We start from the raw sequence: 21,666 nt of genomic DNA, 5'->3' as shown, positions 1-21,666 counted from the left end.
GAAACTGTATGACTTGTCGGGTGTCCGAGGTGAGTGTCTTCAACAAGTGGCGCAACCATGCTGAAACCAGATGCCACCCCTTATGATAGATGTCGGACGTCTTAGGCGGGGCACACTGGTAAAACAGGACAGGTGGCTATCAGTCCCAGAACCACACTACTGGCCATTAAAATTGCTGCACCACGAAGATGACGTGCTACAGACGCAAAATTTAACCGACAGGAAGAAGATACTGTGATATGCAAATGATTAGCTTTTCAGAGCATTCACACAAGGCTGGCGCCTGTGGCGACACATACAACGTGCTGACATGAGGAAAGTTTCCAACCGATTTCTCATACGCAAACAGCAGTTGACCGCCGTTGCCTGGTGAAACGTTGTTGTGATGCCTCGTGTAAGTGGGAGAAATGCGTACCAATACGTTTACGACTTTGATAAAGGTCGGATTGTAGCCTATCGCGATTGCGGTTTATCGTATCGCGACATTGCTGCTCGCGTTGGTCGAGATCCTATGACTGTTAGCAGAATATGGAATCGGTTGGATCAGGAGGGTAATACGGAACGCCGTGCTGGATCCCAACGGCCTCGTACCACTAGCAGTCGGATGACAGGCATCTTATCCGCATGGCTGTAACGGATCGTGCAGCCACATCTCGATCCCTGAGTCAACAGATGGGGACGTATGCAAGACAATACCATCTGCACGAACAGTTCGACGACGTTTGCAGCAGCATGGACTATCAGCTCGAAGACCATGGCTGCGGTTACCCTTGACGCTACATCACAGACAGGAGCGCCTGCGATGGTGTACTCAACGACAAACCTGGGTGCACGAATGGCAAAACGTCATGTTTTCGGATGAATCCAGGCTCCGTTTACAGCATCATGATGGTCGCATCCGTATTTGGCAACATCGCAGTGAACACACATTGGAAGCGTGTATTCGTCATCGCCATACTGGCGTATCACCCGGCGTGATGGTTATGGGCTGCCATTGGTTACACGTCTCGGTCACCTCTTGTTCGCATTGACGGCACTTTGAACAGTGGACGTTATATTTCAGATGTGTTACGACCCGTAGCTGTACCCTTCATTCGATCCCTGAAAAAAACTACATTTCAGTAGGGTAATACACGACCGCATGTTGCAGGTCCTGTACGGGACTTTCTGGACACAGAAAATGTTCGACTGCTGCCCAAGCCAGCACATTCTCCAGATCTCTCATCAATTGAAAACGTCTGGTCAATGGTGGCTGAGCGACTGGCTCGTCACAATACGCCAGTCACTACTCTTGATGAACTGTGGTATCGTGCTGAAGCTGCATGGGCAGCTGTACCTGTACACGCCATCCAAGCACTGTTTGACTCAATGCCCAGGCGTATCAAGGCCGTTATTACGGCCAGAGGAGGTTGTTCTGGGTACTGATTTCTCAGGATATATGCACCCAAATTAAGTGAAAATGTAATCACATGTCAGATCTAGTATAATATATTTGTCCAATGAAAATCCGTTTATCATCTGCAGTTCTTCTTGGTGTAGCAATTTTAATGGCCAGTAATGTAACATCAGACTTTAATGTTGGGCAGAGTACAAGCGTGTCTGAACGTACAGTGAACCGAAGACTCCTAAAGATGCGCCTCCACAGCCGATGTCCCATGCTTGTGCCAATGTTAATACCACTACTTTGGAAACTACGACGTAAATGCGCATGTGACCGTCGGCACTCGACGTTGGAGTGGTGGTAGAGCGTTGCATGGTCTGATGAATCCTGATACCTTCTTCATCATGGCGATCGGAGGGAACGAATCCCTCGTCTTCCAGGGGAGCAGCTCCTTGACACCTGTCCAGGGGGTGGCGACAAGTTGGCGGCGGCTCCATTGTGCTCTGGGGAACATTCACGTGGGTACCCATGGGTCAAATCGAGTTCGCGCAAAGCTCCATGACGCTCCAAGTTTGTCGTACACTGGTTGCAGAGCACGTACACCCCTTCATGGTGACCATGTTTCCCGACGTCAGTGGCGTTCTTCAACAAGATAATGCGCCATGACACAGGGCCAGGATTCTGATGGGAGTGGTTAGAAGAACACAGTGGCGAGTGCCGATTGATGTCCTGCCACCCCTCCCCCCAACTCGCAATATCTGAAATGGATCTAACACATCTGGAATGTGATTGAACTTGGCGTCAGAACTTATCGCCCCCTCCCTGGAATTTATGGGAACTGGATCACTTGCGCGTGCAGATGTGATGGCAATTCCCTCCAACAACGACCTACCACTGCCTGATTTCTTCCATACCACGACACGTCACCGCTGTTATCCGTGTCAAAGGTGGACATAGCGGCTGTTAGGTAGGTGTTCATAATGTTTAGCTGATCAGTGTGAAATATGTCAATAGAAAATCAACCAGGCCAAAAAATATATAAATCAAAGTAATAAACTGATGAAAAATATTTATAAGCTAACAAGGGGAGGACGCCAATTGTGAAATTCAGATTCGATTCACACTGCGCATAATAAAAGCTCATGGCCAGAGGTGTAATGTGGCAAAACACCAAGATGCACTTCTCAGCCGTTGTCGAGAAAATCGACAGTTAAAAGAAACCGTTGCGGTGAAATACACTCTACGATTAATAACTTTATACAGCGTTGTGGTGCAGCGGTAAGCGCTTGGGTTCATAATCCGAAGGTCGCAATATTCCCGGCAATCAGTTGCAACAATTATGAATATAATAAGTTGTTGAAAGTCGTTTGTCGTGGAAAAAGTGGCGACTTCGAACATCATTATGTTTTCCGTAAACAAAGATGTATTTCACAAATGTTATTAATTGTCTTCATAATGTTAACCACGTATAGTTAACGGAAGACGTAGAAACGATATTCCGAAACGAATACGTATAGCGTAAGTCAAACGTTCGAATTAGAATAGAGACCCCACTAACACAAATTTGCTGTGGCAGGTGTGAAATATAAACTCCGTTACTCGCTCGTTACACTTGAAGAACAGACGTTGAATGGGCCGAGACGAGCCGCCGCGTAACTAGCGTAGTTGCCTGCTAACTTCGAAAGAAGGTAGATGCGGTCCCTAGCGCAACTTATAACATCGTCGAAAATCAGTGCAGACGGGATAGCTTTGGTACACCCTGTTAAACAAATGGAAAAATGGAGGCGGTACAATTGGAGAGCGATCCGCCTTCACCAACATGCATAAGCAATTCATTAGTAGTAGTAGTATATATATATATATATATATATATATATATATATATATATATTTGAACTACAAAAAACTAATTATGAAAAGAAATTGCATGGCGCGAGATTCGATCCGGCGCCCTTTGAATTACGAACCCGAGCGCTTATAGCTGCGCCACGACGCTGGAGAAAATTATTAATCGTAGGGAGTATTTCACCGCAACGGTTTCTTTTAACTGTCGATTTTCTCGACAACGGCTGAGAAGTGCATCTTGGTGCTTTGCCACATTACACCTCTGGCCATGAGCTTTTATTATGTGCAGTATGAATCGAATCTGAATTTCACAATTGGCGGCCTCCCCTTGTAAGAAATATGTAAATAACAATTATAGTGTATAACAGAAATGTTAAGAAAAATGTTTTGTAAATTTTATTTAAGTTCTTTGCATATCGGTGGTGGCAGTGAAGTATCCGCACCAAGTTCTTTGTTGGCGGGAGAGCGCGCGCATTGATACATAGGGGGCGCGGCGAGATGCCCGCAGCATTGTCGATAAGACACTCTTGAGTCAACCTTTGTGCAGTGAAGTTGTGTGTAGAGACAGAGCGATGTGCCTGTTCACCACCAGCTATATATTACTTGAAGAATAATATAATTATATAATTGGTAATTATTTATGAATTATTAAAAATCGACGTCATGCAGACATCAAAGGTATTTAACCGCTAATTCCAGATTGTAAGTTCGTTGTTACATTTTTAATCTGTTTTATGTAAACGGTCCCCAAACTAAATTTTTATGCATAGAATCATTATAAAGAATTAAAAATTTATATCCAACCATTTTCAGAGTAGATCAGTTTATCTCAGTCAATATCGTATTATTTTTCATTGAACCCAGTAACCAGAAGATTTAAATTTTTTTGAGTTTTCTCAATTTTTTGATTTAATAATGACATTGAATTTTGCACCAGCAACTTCAACCGAAAAAGCAAATGAATAATGAGTACAATTTTAGCTCACATATTTGCAATCCTAGTGAATGAATGTCAACCCACATAATTATCAACAATAGATCAGAGTGAGTATATTCAGACATGCAGTCGGATGACGTTATCCAGAGGCGACCCAGTAAAATAAAAGGTAAGGAAAATATATATGTATGTTTTCAGGTTCACTGCATAAACAACCAGTACTAAGGGCCACGGCGTAAGCTCATGTGTTCACGTCGAAATAATCTTCTTTTGATCAGTCACATTAATATTGTTACCAATAAAGGCAGAAGGCGTACAACATTGTGTACGTAAAGACTATCAGATCATACGTTGTCAAAAGCAAGTCCAGACAGGAAAGCTGCAAGGGACAAAAAGTTCAATTCTCTTTCATTCTTTCATTAGACGGAAAGTAAGGTAAGCTATTTTATTCTAGACGGGAAGGTTATCGTGCAAAGCATTAAGTTAGGGCGGAAAGCTAAATATCAGCAGTTCACGGCTTTCATTTTATTAAAAGAGGACTTGGAAGCCACGTATGGGGAGATACAGATCCTCGCGCAGTCACGGAAGTAAGGTATCAGATTCAGTTTGGTACGAATGTGTGGGCAGGAACTGTAGATGATAAACTCATACGGCCATACATTATAAGGGGACCATCTAACAATACCACCACTTGCAAAGTAGGTTAGAAATCAGATTAATAATATTGCTCACGCAGCATATGTTTGCTTTATCGGGCAACAACAAAGTTATTGACTGTGGATCGTATCGTCAGAATGGAAGTAATGAAGTCACTGTAAAAAAGTCATTAATTTTGGCACTTATCTTGAATGGATTCCCACGTAGATTTCGTCGAAGTTCTTATGGCTCATCTTGTTGGTTCTAGGGTGATTCCACTTTGACTGCTAGAAGGTCCAGATCTGTATTTTAGCAGTATTTGAAGACCTAACAAATGCGTTTTTCAGGAAATTCTTAATGATCAAACAATCCCAGATCAGAACAATGGTATGGTAGAAATAATTTTTTACTTGGTGTTCACGATCCACATTTTTATTAAACTTCTTGTAAATTCATATATACTTCTTCTTAATTGTCACATCATCAAGAAGACAGTTTTGTATCAATCTTCATATATATAATTTCCACTTTAACCAAACACAAGATTTGACTGTTCTTTTACAAAGCAAAATAACAACTTAACTTCTGCAAACTGAAACAAAGACTGCTCTGTGCGCATTTGCGCCAAAACGGTTACAAGTAAGTCAAAGATTATGACAGTCTCACAGATATGAATACACACAAGAACCATATCACTGTAATATATCGATACATCGGAGTACCTATACATTAATAAAACCAAATGTGAATATTGTCACAAAAATATGTCTGTTACTTCGCAGAAAAGTAGTATGATATTACTGGTATCGAGAACTGGGGTTGGAGTGCCGTAATGGTCACGTAAATAAAGAACCATTACAACCAGTTAACCACCAATTTCTGAAGGGCGATTTACCTACACGATTGGAGAACATTACTCTTGCAGAAAGACAACCAAAATGGTTTACTCACTGCGGTGCGTGTAAACTGCGTACTAGCTAATTACAGAGTGTTCCTCTACTGTACACGGTCTTCTCCACGCATTCGCCAAACACAAAACTTTCTGTCGGCTCGGCACAGGATATATAGCGGAATTCACCTCTCCAAGTCACTCGTTTCCAGTCGTGCACTGTCAGGTGGCGCAGCTCGTCACAGCACCCCAAGTGCCGCTCAGCAGTTACTGCAGACATGTGTGCCTTATGAACAACTACTACACCATTATACCCCATTCTTTTCAAATTCCTACCCATAATCATCGTGCTAGCTGGACTGCCGGTAGCACTTCATTGTCAATGATTGCTTCCTCTGATTACATGCGATTTTCTACAACCTCGGTGCTCCCTGTCTGTCGGTACATGTCTGCAGGGTCTTAGTTTAGCTACGATTTTTCCCCCGCGTTTCCACTCTACGATCATATGATCTACATCTACTTGGGTACGTACTTCTTTTTTCCAACTTATTGATGCATACCATAACCGACATTCTAACACTTTTGAGCGGGTCTATTGACACTAAACATTGCTACTGGTCTTACAAAAGTGGTTTATTAATATGAACACACTTCCAAGCAAATAAACTGAATAGTAATATGTATCAAATGAACGGCCTCTCAGCCTCTCTGGAATCTTCACAGAGAGTTGCCCGTCCCTATCCACGGAGAGGCGGGCCGCTACTACCAGGAAACCACTACATTTATAACATTCTTGTGGGCCCTCCACTACCATACTGAGCCAGCTACAACTACAATCTGCTACAAGTCAGAGACTTAAATTAACAATATATTTATATTTACCCAGTAGATCTTGAGCCCGCACACGCTATTTACCCTCTCCCAAGGTAGGCTCGCTGAGCCTCCTTTGAGATTTTGTTCATCAGTTTTGCGAAATTGTCGAACAATTCACCATTCCTCAAAATTTCCTCAACATTTCTCGTTTCTAAAAGCTGCCTCTCAACTGAGACTGCTTGTTCGTATATTGGACAGTCAAACACTGTATGTTCAGGCGGTCCCTCGTGGGCACCACAGCCACACTCTGGTGTTGGCCTTTTCCCCATTCGCTGTAGGTACGTGGGATAGGAACCATGACCTGTAAGGAAATGAACTAGGCCCTGCGAGGGCTTCATTACCTTGTTCTTTAGTCTTTCCCTTACTCTAGGTAGAAACATATGGAACCTACGGCCCGTATTAGACTTATCAGATTCTTCCTGCCAAATGTCAAACATTCTTTCTTTAATAGCTTTAACACTTATCAGAGGAATACCCATAATACTTTGCACTTTGTCTATATTTTGTTTATGCAGCCAATAGAAGGCCTTATTATCAAATCTAGTGGGCATAGCCCCACGATTACCAATAGTGCATCTTGGGACTGGTGTTAAATGCACCAATAGGCAGGTTCGCCGATGACATTGTAATTAGAGACAGCAAAGGACTTGGAAGAGCAGTTGAACGGAATGGACAGTGTCTTGAAAGGACTATATAAGATGAACATCAACAAAAGCAAAACGAGGATAATGGAGTGTAGTCGAACTAAATCGGGTGATGCCGAGGGTATTAGATTAGGAAATGAGACGCTTAAAGTAGTAAATGAGTTTTGCTATTTGGGGAACAAAATAACTGATGATGGTCGAAGTAGAGAGGATATAAAATGTAGACTGGCAACGGCAAAGAAAGCGTTTCTGAAGAAGAGAAATTTGTTAACATGGAGTGTAGATTTAAGTGTCAGGAAGTCGTTTCTGAAAGTATTTGTTCGGAGTGTAGCCGTGTATGGAAGTGAAACGTGGACGATAAATAGTTTACACAAGAAGAGAATTGAAGCTTCTGAAATGTGGTACTACAGAAGAATGCTGAAGATTAGATGGGTAGATCACATAACAAATGTGGAGGTACTGAATAGAATTGGAGAGAAGAGAAATTGTGGCGCAACTTGAGCAGAAGAAGGAATCGGTTGGTAGGACATGTTCTGAGGCATCAAGGGATCGCCAATGTAGCATAGGATGGCAGCGTGGAGGGTAAAAATCGTAGAGAGACGAGACGAATACACTAAGCAGATTCAGAAGGATATAGGTTGCAGTAGGTAGTGAGAGATGAAGAAGCTTGCACAAGATAAAGTAGCATGGAGTGCTCCATCAAACCAGTCTCAGGACTGAAGACCACCACAACAACAAACAGGTCTCATCAAAACGTTCCTCTGTATTCGCCTGACAGCAGCGGCAGGCCGCACCAGAGCCAACCTGTAGGCCCACACACTGGATGCGTGCCCTACTATTGGAACCAATACACTGTTATGATAAATATGGATTGCCTTTGAAGGTAGATGGAATCTTATTTGTCCAATTGATATTAATCTGTTGAACAAAGCTAAGGACTTAGATGTCATTTGCTCGATATGCGGAATGAAACTCCATGTCTCATCTATATATACCCCCAAGTAACGGGTATATCTCTGACGCGATGTTTTCTGCCCATTAATTCTGACTATTGGGTCACTGTTTAACTTGCCTTTCAAAAGCATATATAGTGATTTTTGTGGCGCTTAGTCTTCTGACACCAACCTGTTAACAGAGCTATTGCCGAAAGCACGTCACATTACGAGCGTCACCCTCTACCAGAATGACGAGATCATCCGCATATGCAACGACACCCAGAACTGCAGTATCCTCCTGCAGGACACCCGGCAGTGTTTCCACGTTGATATCCCAAGAAATGGGAGCACATACAGATCCCTAGGGACAACCCCGGTATATTCTCTTAGTTACAACGGCTCCAGGAGCCGTTATCTTAGCAGCTCTTCCATCACAGTAGGCCCCCAGACAACCATATAGCAGCTGCGGTCACCCGATCTCTCTAAGGCGAGAGAAGAGTGCCGGCAACCACAGGTTATCGAAGGACCCCGAAATGTATACCTTTATACCCAGAACATACCTTGATGTAGCTGAGTCATCAATCCGACAAACCTCATTGTCGCAATCTGAGTGGAGCGAACCTTTCGGAAGCCGACCTGCCTATTACTCATACCATGCAGAGCCCAGTGATTCAAGAGTCGGTCAGCCAGTAACTTCTCAAAAGCTTCGCCCATCACATCTAGAAGACAAATTGGCCGATAATATTTAGGCATCGTTGGATCCTTGTCAGGGCCCTTCTCGCTAATTACCACTTCAGCCGTTTTCCATTTAAGGGGGGTAGGATGTCAAACGGGCCGACGCACAGTGGGCCAGAATCTTGAAAACGTGGCCAAAAAGGAAAAAAAAAGTTTAAAGATGGGGATTTTGGACTATCAGGTTGGCAGCAGCAATGCTGGGACAACTGAATGCCGGCTGCACGGACGACCAGATGTCCATTTGTTCGGTAATATCTCAGGTCAAATGCGGCAGTTCATTGTTAGTGCGCGCGCAGCTGGCCAGGCTACAAAAACAGTCGTGTTGTTGAAGGAAGTTTTTTATGTTTTGTGCAAGTGAAACCAATACTTTCAATAGGGAATGTATTCCAGGAAGTATGTATTAGTGAAAAAACACTTATATCACTATTAAATCATCAATTATGCACGTTTACATTTCAATTAACGCCGTACAGGGAAATGAATGACAAAATCATAAAATGCGCTTAAAAATAGAGATAAGTTACGAATTCCACGACATTCCGCTTTCTTTTGCGCTGTGTACGCAAGTATATATTATTACCTTTGTAAATTAAGCTTCAAATCCTGCGACTAGTTGCGACTCTGGCTTTGAGCCACGTTTTATGCGACCCTTGCAAAATGTCAGTGTTCAGACATCATCAAAAATGATAGTAGAATCAATTAATTATGAGTTTTATTTGTACAATTTAAATTACAATCGACACGTAGAAGCATTGTAAAGAATAAAATAATTAGAAAAATGACGAAAAGTGTAACACTGATTTTTTTTTTAAAATTTCAGTTTCATCTGATCCAGCGTATTCCAGAATCGGATTTTCGAGGAATTTTTCTAATAACAAAAGAGTATTTGTCAAATGATTTGGAAGGGGTCATAGAACATTTGGAAAGGTCGTTGACAGAAAAAAGTGGACATACAATTAAAATTCCCTATGATATGAGGCCTATCATTTCGATTTTGTTAACAAAGTTAAGAAGCAAGTATAAGGAAGCAACTCGGCGACAAGGATATTTTTTCAAGAAGAACGAAACCTGGTTAAACACAATAGTATATATTCCGATTGATTCGAATCCTGCAAGTGTGACTAAATCAACAGGCCGACCTGCCACAAAATTTGAAACATTATCTGATAGGTCTAAAAGAAGGAGAGCTGAGGAGATTCGTACGAAGTTCAGTCCTGTCGAATTATCGTTCGCCGCGCAAATGAGTCTTCGATCTTCGGGGCACCCAGATGCTGCCAAGATTGTGAAAGACGTCACACTCTCAAGTCCATCCAAGGTGAAAAAATACAAGGCAGGCTTGCGATTTTCAACATCATCGCCATCCTCATATGATGCAAATGAAGGTCTAGCACTCCTTTTCGATTTGAAATTGTCAAAAGAATCTTACCAGCATTTGAGAAATGGGGCTAAAGGAAAAGGCTTAAACACACTATATCCACCGCATTCAGCTGTTTTGGTAGCAAAAAAAGTTTGCTGCCCTCCAGAGGTAACCCTCACTTTTACCGAATCAAAAGCTGAGGTACGGTTGCAAGCTTTGTTAGACCACACTGTTCAACGTGTTCTACTGCTGAAACGAGACGATATTTTACATATTAGTGATTCGGAAATGTCTAATATGGCCCTTATTTGTAAGTGGGGCTTTGACGGAACCTCCGGCCAAAGCATGTATAAAATGAAGTTTTCAGATTCGAGTATTTCAGATGCAACTTTATTTTTCTCTTCGCTTGTTCCACTGAAACTTGCAGGTGTAAATGAAGAAACTAAAGAAGAAAAGATCTTATGGATTACTCCGAAGCCGTCTTCAACCCTCTTTTGCGGACCACTGAAGTTAGAATTTACAAAGGAAACAGAGCAAACGTCTTTAAATGAGAAAGCGTATTACGACAAACAGATCGAACAACTCCAGTCATTCGAAACAGTTATTCATGGGAAAGACATTTCCATTAAATACAATTTAAGCATGACCATGGTAGATGGTAAAGTGTGCAATGCTATCACCAACACGAAATCTGCGCAACGGTGCTGTCTCTGCAAGGCTACGTCTGCCCAATTTAATAACATTGACGATGTTTTGAAAAAACAAGTTACCGCCGATTATCTACAGTACGGACTACCAACTCTTCACGCCTGGATTCGATGTTTTGAATGTTGTATTCATTTGGCATACCAAATGAAAATAAAAAAGTGGCAGGCACGTAAAGCAGAAGACAAAGAGGAAAAAGCCATACTGAAAGCCAACATTCAAAAAGCTTTCAAAGAGCAGCTTGGAATTGTAATTGACATGCCGAAACAAGCGTTTGGCAGTACGAATGACGGAAACACCGCTCGACGTTTATTTGAAGACACTCCAACATAAGCGCTGATAACTGGAGTTTCCGAAGAACTAATCCACCGTTTCCATATAATTTTGCAGACGATTTCGAGCGGACGTCAGATCGACGTTGAAAAGTTTCGAGCATACGCCTTAGCAACTGCCAGGCACTACGTGAAAGAATACCCCTGGTACAACATGCCAACAGCAGTCCATAGATTGTTGATTCACGGTCCAGACATTATTTCTTCGGCCATTTTACCCATGCGTCAACTATCGGAGGATGCTCAGGAATCAACCAATAAGTTGATAAAGCAATATCGCCCGAGTTCTTCTCGAAAGTTTTCAAGAGTTAAGACTATGGAAGACGTGTTCAGGAGATTGGTGGCAACGACAGACCCCTACGTTTCTTCCTTACGCAAATCTTCGCCGAAGAAACTGAAGAGTTTGTCGCCAGAAGCCGTTGCCCTCTTAGTTCCTGTGGCGGAAGACTATGAAGATTCAGATGCAGATGCAGACAATGAGGAAACAGTGTTTGAGGATGATGACGATTCAGTTGAAGCAGAAGATGAAAAAGAATAATAAAATGAAAACTTGTAAATTAAGTTATAAAAAATTTACAAAATAAATAATTGTAATTAAAATGAAATAATTTTTTGTAATATTTTACACCATCTTCTAACCTATATTTGGTCCTTTCTTCGAGTTTTCCACTTTTTTGGTTTATTTTTTAAGCATTAACTACAATAACCCCAAATACTGACTTTTTATGAATAAAAATATATAAATATATAAATATAAATAAATAAAAAGACCGCCATCTTGGATCCACCATTTTTAAATTTTTTGAACTCTGTCATCATCAGTAACCTCGATAATTCCCTAAAAATTACTTTTATACGTAAAAAATGATAGTAGTGTACATAGAGCCTGCCATCTTGGGTCCGCCATTTTGTTTTTTTCAGTTTTTGATATCATATTCTTAATCAGAAACTCCGTAAACCCTTACATACTAAGTTTGGTACAAATTGAACAACTACTTATATTTTGACCAGCTTTTTGGGATTCTGACCCACTGTGCGACGTGGAGCAGGAGAGGCACCACAAGACATTTTAATTTCCACTGTCTATACTTTTACAAATAAATTCATAAAACTTTCTCGATGTACTCCGGTAATCGTATCTGGTAAGGATCCCAGACAGCACAGCAGTACTCCAAAAGAGGGCGGACAAGCGTAGTGCAGGCAGTCTCTTTCGTAGATCTGTTACATTTTTACATTTTCTAACTGTTCTGCCAATAAAATGCAATCTTTGTTTTGCCTTCCCCACAAAATTTTCTGTGTGTTCTTTCCAACTTAAGTTGTTCGTAATTGTAATTCCTAGGTATTTAGCTGAAGTTCCATCCTTTAGATTTGACTGATTTATCGTGTAACCGAAGTTTAACGGATTACTTTTAGCACTCATATGGATGACCTGACACTTTGCATTTTGCCAATTTCCACAGGTCCTGTAGACCAAGCGCTGCATCAACGATCTGCTTCCATCGCCTTATATCTCTTGCAGTCTCTCTCCACCCTGCGGAAATTCCTAATGCTGCGATGTCCTTCTCTATGTCATCTTTCCACCTTGTACGAGGTCGGCCCAATGGTCTTGTACCCTGGAGAGTTCCTTCAAATGCTTTCTTGGTGATCCTGTTGTTTTCCATTCTAGCCAGCCCTCCTACTTTTTAATTTCTGAATGATAGCGGGTTGTTTCATTAACTGATACATTTCATTGTTCTTTCGAATTCTCCATGCACCACTCTCCAACACAGGTCCCCAGATTTTCCTCATTACTTTTGTTTCGAAAACATTCAGTTTTTCTCTTTCATTCTTTATAAGCGTCCAGCTTTCTGAACCGTATAGTATTATGGGGCAGATAATAGTGTTGTATATCTTCATCTTTGTGGTGATTGACAAAGCTTTACTTTTGAGTGGGTTGCTTAGTGAGTACAGACATCTTGACCCTGAGGCTATTCTTTCATTTATATCCATTGTTTTGATATTTTTACTGTTGAAACGTGATCCAAGTAAGGATTCGGATTTATGACTCGACCTATTTCCTTATATTCGGTTTTCTCTTGGTTAATCAAAAGCCCGATTTTGCTGGCACTGTGCCTCAGAGATCTGTACATGTCTTTCAGTTCCTCTTCAGATTCACTCAGCAACACTGTATCATCTGCATAAGCCAGGAGTTTTACTTCACTGTGTTCGAATCGGGGACCATTGTATAGATGTAAATTACTCTCCCGGACCACTTTCTCTAATGCAAGGTTGAAGGGGCACATGAAAGAGCGTCTCCCTGTCGTAAGCCTGTTTTAATTTGAAAGGTGGGGGATATGGATCCTCTGAACTTCACTGCTGCCTGGGAGCCATCCATGCACACTGGGTATACTAAATTCTCGTAATGTGTTGTAGAGGCTACTTCTGTGGATGCTGTCGTAGGGTCGCTGGAAGTCAATGAAGAGACACTGGATGTTTTTGTTAATTTCCCAGTAGTTCTCAAAGATTTGTCGTATAGTAAACAAATTATCAGTTGTGGAACGGTTTGTTCGAAATCCAGCCTGGTAATCTTGAATAATGTTTTCTGCGTAAGGTTTAAGTCTTTCCAGAATGTTCATTGACAGGATTTTGTATGTTATGTTCAGAAAACTGATTCCTCGGTAATTTCCATTCTCTTTCCTTTCTTGTGTATGGGACAAATTATCGCATTTTCCAATTTTCAGGCAGTGTTTCAGTTTTCCAGATCATTATGGTAGGGTTGTAAATTTCTTTGTATACTTTGTTTCCGCCCTCTTTTAACATCTCTGCTGGTATCTGGTCCTCGCCTGCTGCCTTCTTGTTTTTGAGCTTTTGAATGGAGTGGGTCGCTTCTTGTTCTGTGATTCTACATTCGTCATTATTAATGCTGTCACTCTCAGACTTCGGGTAATTGAAGGTTATGTGCGGATCAGTGCAATTTAACATTCCTGAGAAATACTCTTTCCATCTTTCTAGGACACCTTCCAGCTGCGTTAGCACATTTTGGTTTTATCTTTTATGAATAGGTTTTCACTTTGATAACCTTTATTACTTTTCTTTGTATATTGAAACACTTTGAGTTTCCATTCCTGCTTTCCACTCCTATAGATTCTAGGATTCCAGTTAGATATTTCCTTTTCTCTGTTCGTAGAACTCTTGCTGTTTCTCTTCCAACCGCATTGAACGTGTCCCTCCTGTCCTCACTCTCCCTATTATGCAGCCACAGCATCCTGGCTTCTTTCCTCCTTTCTACTGCTCTCTGACACTTTTCACACGATACAGATAACTTTTATAAATCGTTTTCCAATTTGTTCTGATCTTCTGGTGAGTTTAATAGACAATAAACATCCGCTTCATCTGCAAATAATATAAGACGGCGGCTCCGATTGTCCCCTAAATCGTTTACGTAGATAAGGAACAGCAGAGGGCCTATAACACTACCTTGAGGAACTCCAGAAATCACTTCTGTTTTACTCAATAAGTTTCCGTCAATTACTACGAACTGTGATCTCTCTCACAAAAAATCACGTATGCAGTCACACAACTGAGACTAAATTCCGTAAGCACGCAATTTCACTACAAGTTGCTTGTGAGGTCAAAAGCCTTCTGGAAACGCAGAAATACGGAATCAATTTGAAATCCCTTGTCAACAGCACTCAACACTTCGTGTGAGTAAAGAGCTAGGGGTGTTTCACAAGAACGATGTTTTCTAAATCAGTGTTGACTGTGTGTCAATAGACCGTTCTCTTCGAGGTAATTCATAAGGTTCGAACAAGATGTATGTTCCAAAAACCTGCTGCATAACGACGTTAATGATACGGGCCTGTAATTTAGTGGCTTACTCCTATTGCTGTGGCCTGTACAACTTTTCAGCATTTGGGTACGCATCTTTTGTCGAGCGAGCTGTTAGAAATGATTGTTAAGTACGGAGCTATTGCATCAGCATATTCTGAACGGGACCTAACTGGCATACAGTGTAGAGAGGAAGATTTTCTTTTATTGAGTAATTTAAGATGCTTCACTACTCTGAGTATATTTACTTCCAGCCGGCCGCGGTGGTCTAGCGGTTCTAGGCGCTCAGTCCGGAACCGCGCGACTGCTACGGTCGCAGGTTCGAATCCTGCCTCGGGCATGGATGTGTGTGATGTCCTTAGGTTAGTTAGGTTTAAGTAGTTCTAAGTTCTAGGGGACTGATGACCACAGATGTTAAGTCCCATAGTGCTCAGAGCCATTTGAACCATTTATTTACTTCTAAGTTACTCACTTTGGCACTTGTTCTTAATTCGAATTTTGGAATATTTACTTCGACTCCTTTGATGAAGGTATTTCGGATGGCTGTGTTTAGTAACTCTGCTTTAGCAGCACTGTCGTCAACAGCGTTTCCATTGCTGTCGCGCAGAGAAGGCATTGATTGATTGTCTTGCCGCTAACATGATTCCGATGAGTAGTCCACGTTCGAAGTCACTGAGCTGTCCTGAACGGCCTATTCTGATGTTACTGATAGCACTGGACAGCCTACCTCCTTTTACACCGACAAGTTCGTCTGTTGTGACGTCTAGCGATCAATTCCGCATTACTTAAGGGTGTCCGGATACTTTTGGCTAAATAGTGGACATCAGCGCAAATGACACCGTTAAAGATTTGGTTTAAGGACAACAGAAGCACACCAACAGTGCCATTACGTGATTCATAAAAGACTGCCCTCTGCATTTGCGCTGGGAGCCGCCGCCCCACTATGCTTTCGGCTGCAGGGGGTCGATTTCCCCAGACGCCGGCTATCCGTTCGGCGCTACTGCTGAGAGGGTTGCCGAAGCGTCAGGCGGCGGCCCAGCTGTAAATCTGCTCGCGGCAGCTGCGGCCCTGGGAGCAGACAGCGCACACTGCCAGGCGGGGTCGCGCTGGGCCCTTACAGGCTGCGGTGCGCTGCTATGGGCTGGGATGGGATGCGGGCGCCGTAACGCCGCGGGCGAAACAAACACCTGCGCCGAGCGCCGCCCACGCTAGCTTCGCCCTTCGACCTACTTGCGCCGCTGTGCCAGCGCATTCACGTACTCACGCTCGTGTGTTACGTCTTCTGGTCTGTCGTAAACAGGGGAACAGGATCTTCGATAAAACTACACTAGCGGTCCGCTATGTCCTTCCCTCTTTAGTAGGAACATAACAAGAGCAATATTTTCCACAAGTAGACTTGTTTCGTACCTGGCTCAAGAAGTAACCTAGCGTCAGTACTGCACAAATGTTAATCTTTGGCTCAAGTGCAGAGGAATGTAAAACGCAAAATCACGGACATAAAATGTCGCTGTTTGTCTGGTTGCAAAGTTACTGTTGCATTGTAATTCTGTATATAAATCTACGGACATACTCAGCAAAGCACCTTACTTTGTACTTCGTGTACAGCTGTCATTGGCTGTCTTTCCTATTCCAGTCGTGAATGGCGCGTGGGAAAAATGAATGCTGCTAAGTCGTCGTACAAACTAGAATCTTTCTCATCTTACCTTCACCGTTTTTCACGACGTACATGCGGCAGGAAGCAATATTATATACGGATAGTGTCTGTTCTTGCGGACATGTTGTTCGAAAGGACAGACATGATCTCTATGCAGAGTGCTCGGAAATACCCGTTGCAAACTTCTAGGATCGTAGAGGGGAGTGAGTACATGATATTTTGCGTAGGAATCCGTGTCCGGAAACTTGCCGTTTACATTCTACGACGGTTTCAGTTCAGATGTTTAAATCATCCACTTCTTCTTGAGGAATCGAAGTAGGCGTGATGCAGTAAAATTATTAGGCAGCAATTTGAAAGGAAGGACACGGAAACATCAATTTATTACTTAAGAACATTTTTTATATTAATACTTAATTACTTGTTTACAATATTCCAAAACAAAAGAGAACCTAGCATACTGTACGTACAGAACAGTGCTGATGCATTACAACAGCGGCTCGATATTGCGACCACCAACGTTGTTACAGACATTGTACCAACGAAGCACTTTCTGCTACACACTCTCCATCCCACCTGGTGCCTATTTAATTTCTAGTGCAGCGGCCAGCAGATTTTCCTCCGTATCTGCAGGAGTCTCGTAGGAAACCAGACATTAAGTGATATCACGTGACAGCCTGATGTACACATCATCTTGTCTGCACTATTGCATACAAGGATAAGCAACTCTGAAACTTTTCTCTTTCCCTCAGTAGACGTAGATGCGTTACATATATAAATTGAAACCGTTGTTGAACGGAAATGGTACTAGCCAAAGTATTACCTACTTACTCCACTCTACAAGTCCTAGACGATTGTAAAGGGGATGTTTGAAGACCCTTTATAATACAAACTGAGGTGACAAGTTATGGGACAGCGACATGCAATCACACAGATGGAGGTAGTACTGCGCACACGGGGTGCAAAAGGGCAGTGCATTGACGGAGCTGCCATTTGTATTCAGTGATTCATGTGAAAATGTTTCCAACGTGATTAAGACAGCACGGCGGGAATCGGCGGACTTTGAACGCAGAATGGTAGTTGGAGCTAGGCGAATGGGACATTCCACTTCGGAAGTAGTTAGGAAATTCAATAGTCCAAGACCTACTGCGTCAAGAGTGCGCAGAGAATAGCAAATTTTCGGCACTACCTCTCACCACGGACGGCTTTCGCTTGCATACCGAGAGCAGCTTCATTTGCGTAGAGTTGTCAGTGCTAAAGGACAAGAAAGACTGCGTGAAAAACCGCGGAAATCAGTGTGCAACGTACGATGAACGTATCAGTTAGGAAAGTGCGCCGAAATTTGGCTTTAATGGACTATGGCAGCAGATGATCGACGCGTCTTTGCTAACAGGACGACATCGCCTGCAGCGGTTCTCCTGGCCTTGTGACATCTACATCAACATCTACATCCATACTCCGCAAGCCACCTGACGGTGTGTGGTGAAGGGTACCTTGAGTACCACTATCGGTTCTCCCTTCTATTCCAGTCTCGTATTGTTCGTGGAAAGAAAGGTTGTCGGTAGGCGTCTGTGTGGGCTCTAATCTCTCTGATTTTATGCTCATGCTCTCTTTGCGAGACACACATAAAAAGGAGCAATATACTGCTTCACTCCTCAGTGAAGGTATGTTGTCGAAATTTCAACAAAAGCCCGTACCGAACTACTGAGCGTCTCTCTTGTAGAGTCTTCAATTGAAGTTTATCTATCATCTCCGCAACGCTTTCGCGATTACTAAATGATCCTGTAACGAAGCGCGCTGCTCCCCGTTCGATCTTCTCTATTTCTATCAAACCTATCTGGCACGGATCCCACACCGATGAGCAGTAGTCAAGCAGTGGGCGAACAAGTGTACTGTAGCCTACTTCCTTCGTTTTCGGACCGTAACAGTTGCACCCTAGACGACTGGAAAACCGTAGCTTGGTCAGATGAGTCCCTACAACTGCTGGTACGGTTCGAGTGGGGCGCAGACCCTGCGAAGCCACGTACGTAAATTGTTAACAAGGCACTGTGCAAGCTAGTTATGACTCCATAACGGTGTGGGCTGTGTTAACATGGAATGGACTGGGTTCTCTGGCCAACTTAACCGATTATTTGTTGTAAATCATTATGCTCAGCTGCACATTTGCAGCCATTCATGGACTTCATATTCCCAAACAACGGTGCAGTTTTAATGGATGACAATGCACCATGACACTGGGCCATAATTGTTCGCGATTGTTTGAAAAACATTGTAGACAGTTCGAACGAATGATTTGGTAATCCAGATTGCGGTACATAAGCGAAATATAAGCGATAGGTCAGTTCGTGCACAAAATCTTGCTCCGGAAATACACTACTGGCCATTAAAATTGCTACATCACCAACATGACGTGCTACAGACGCGAAATTTAACCGACAGGAAGAAGATGCTGTGATATGCAAGTGATTAGCTGTTCATAGCATGCACGCAAGGCTAACACCGGTGGCGACACCTACAATGTGCTGATATGAGGAAAGTTTCCAACCGATTTCTCATACACAAACAGCAGTTGACTGCCGTTGCCTGGTGAAACGTTGTTGTGCTGCCACGTGTAAGGAGGAGAAATGCATACCATCACGTTTCCGACTTTGATAAAAAATCGGATTGTAGCCTAGCGCGATTGCGGTTTATCATATCGCGACATTGCTGCTCGCGTTGGTCGAGATCCAATGACTGTTAGCAGAATATGGAATCGGTGTATTCGTGAGGGTAATACGGAACGCCGTGCTGGATCCCAACGGCCTCGTATCACTAGCAATCGAGATGACAGGAAACTTATCCGCATGGCTGTAACGGATCGTGCAGCCACGTCTCGATCCCTGAGTCAACAGAAGGGGACGCTTGCAAGACAACAACCATCTGCACGAACAGTTCGACGACGTTTGCAGCAGCATGGACTATCAGCTCGGAGACCGTGGCTGCAGTTACCCTCGACGCTGCATCACAGACGATGGTGTACTCAACGACGTACCTGGGTGCACGAATGGCAAAACGTCATTTTTTCGGATGAATCCAGGTTCTGTTTACAGCATCATGGTGGCTCTGAGCACTATGGGACTTAACTGCTGAGGTCATCAGTCCCCTAGAACTTAGAACTACTTAAACCTAACTAACCTAAGGACATCACACACATCCATGCCCGAGTACAGCATCATGATGGTCGCATCCGTGTTTGGCGACATAGCAGTGAACGCACATTGGAAGCTTGTATTCGTCATCGCCATACTGGCGTATCAATCGTCGTGATGGTATGAGGTGCCATGGGTACACGTCTCGGTCACCTCTTGTTCGCATTGATGGCACTTTGAACAGTGGACGTTACATTTCAGATGTATTACGACCCGTGGCTCTACCCTTCATTAGATCCCTGCGAAACCATACATTTCAGCAGGATAATGCACGACCGCATGTTGCAGGTCCTGTACGGGCCTTTCTGGTTACAGAGAATGTTCGACTGCTGCCATGGCCAGCACATTCTCCAGATCTCTCACCAATTGAAAACGTCTGGTCAATGGTGGCCGAGCAACTGACTCGTCACAATACGCCAGTCACTAATCTTGATGAACTGTGGTGTCGTGTTGATGCTGCATGGGCAGCTGTACCTGTACACGCCATCCGAGCTCTGTTTGACTCAATGCCCAGGCGTATCAAGGCCGTTATTACGGCCAGAGGTGGTTGTTCTGGGTACCGATTTCTCAGGAGCTATGCATCAAAATTGCGTGAAAATGTATCTGCTCGGGGCGTACGTCGCAAGACACCCGTTTCAGTTCGTAGTTTTTTTTATTTAATTATTTTTTTATTTTGCCTTTGAGTGTGTACTCAATTTAGCCATCGGCAACACATAGTGACAATGTACACATAATTGAATAAACAAATACAGAAATGCATATTTACAAGAATAAAAAGCTTAACTGTTACAGGTTTGTACATAATGTTTTAAAATTTGAATTGAATTGGAAAATAATTAAAAGTGCCCTGGCTTACAATTCACACCAATTCTGAAATATCTTCATCAGCAAGACATATTTATAATTTACGTACACCATTAAAACTTACAGATTGTGGCCAGTACTCCTGATGAAGTTAACTATCACTTTATATAGACGAACGTCTTTAGTACACAAAAGAGAAGAAGCTGATTGAGGAAGATGGTAGCCCATACTCAGCAATGTCTTCAGAAAGACCAACCGTTCACGGTCAAATTTGGGGCACATAAATAATATGTGGTTGTCATCAGCTTCCGACTCAGGATCACACTCACATGCTGGTGAACTGTAAACGTTGATCCGATGTAGATGTTGTGAGAAAGAGGCATGATTGAAGCGGAGTCTTATGATGGTAGAAATCGTGGATCGGTCCAGATGTGTCCTCATGAACCACGGCTGTGAAGGAATCCGACGTTGTAGCACTGCGTAATAACCGCCTTTTGTCTGTTGAGAAACGTTTCACATTTCCTGCCATTGTTGTCTTGCGTGATCCTTGACTTCACGTAAGTAGTCTGTGTAAGGAAGGTGCAGATCCAGGACGGTGCCTAAGGTTGCCGTTTGTTTGGCTAATGCATCAACTTCATCATTATAGAGGATACCAGAATGGGAAGGTACCCACAACAAATGGATCGTCCGGCCCGTGCGTGTGCTGCGAATATATTCAGATATCACATCCAAGATATAACTGTTGGTTGTTTTGTTCCATCGACTGTACTGAATGTTTTTAAGAACGCTTTGCGAGTCAGATACTATCAATATCTTGGGGAAGTAAGTGCTAGAGACAAACTTAAGTGCTTCCAAAACTGCCACTGTCTCCGCCGTAAAAATAGAAGTGCTCGTAGGCAGTTTGAAAGTTTTGCGGATCTGGATCTGAGTGCAGAAAAAAGCGCATC

The sequence above is a fragment of the Schistocerca serialis genome, chromosome 5, assembly GCF_023864345.2.
Source record: "Schistocerca serialis cubense isolate TAMUIC-IGC-003099 chromosome 5, iqSchSeri2.2, whole genome shotgun sequence".
Classification (NCBI taxonomy): Eukaryota; Metazoa; Arthropoda; class Insecta; order Orthoptera; family Acrididae; genus Schistocerca; species Schistocerca serialis.
Note: the sequence above shows the minus strand (reverse complement) of the source record.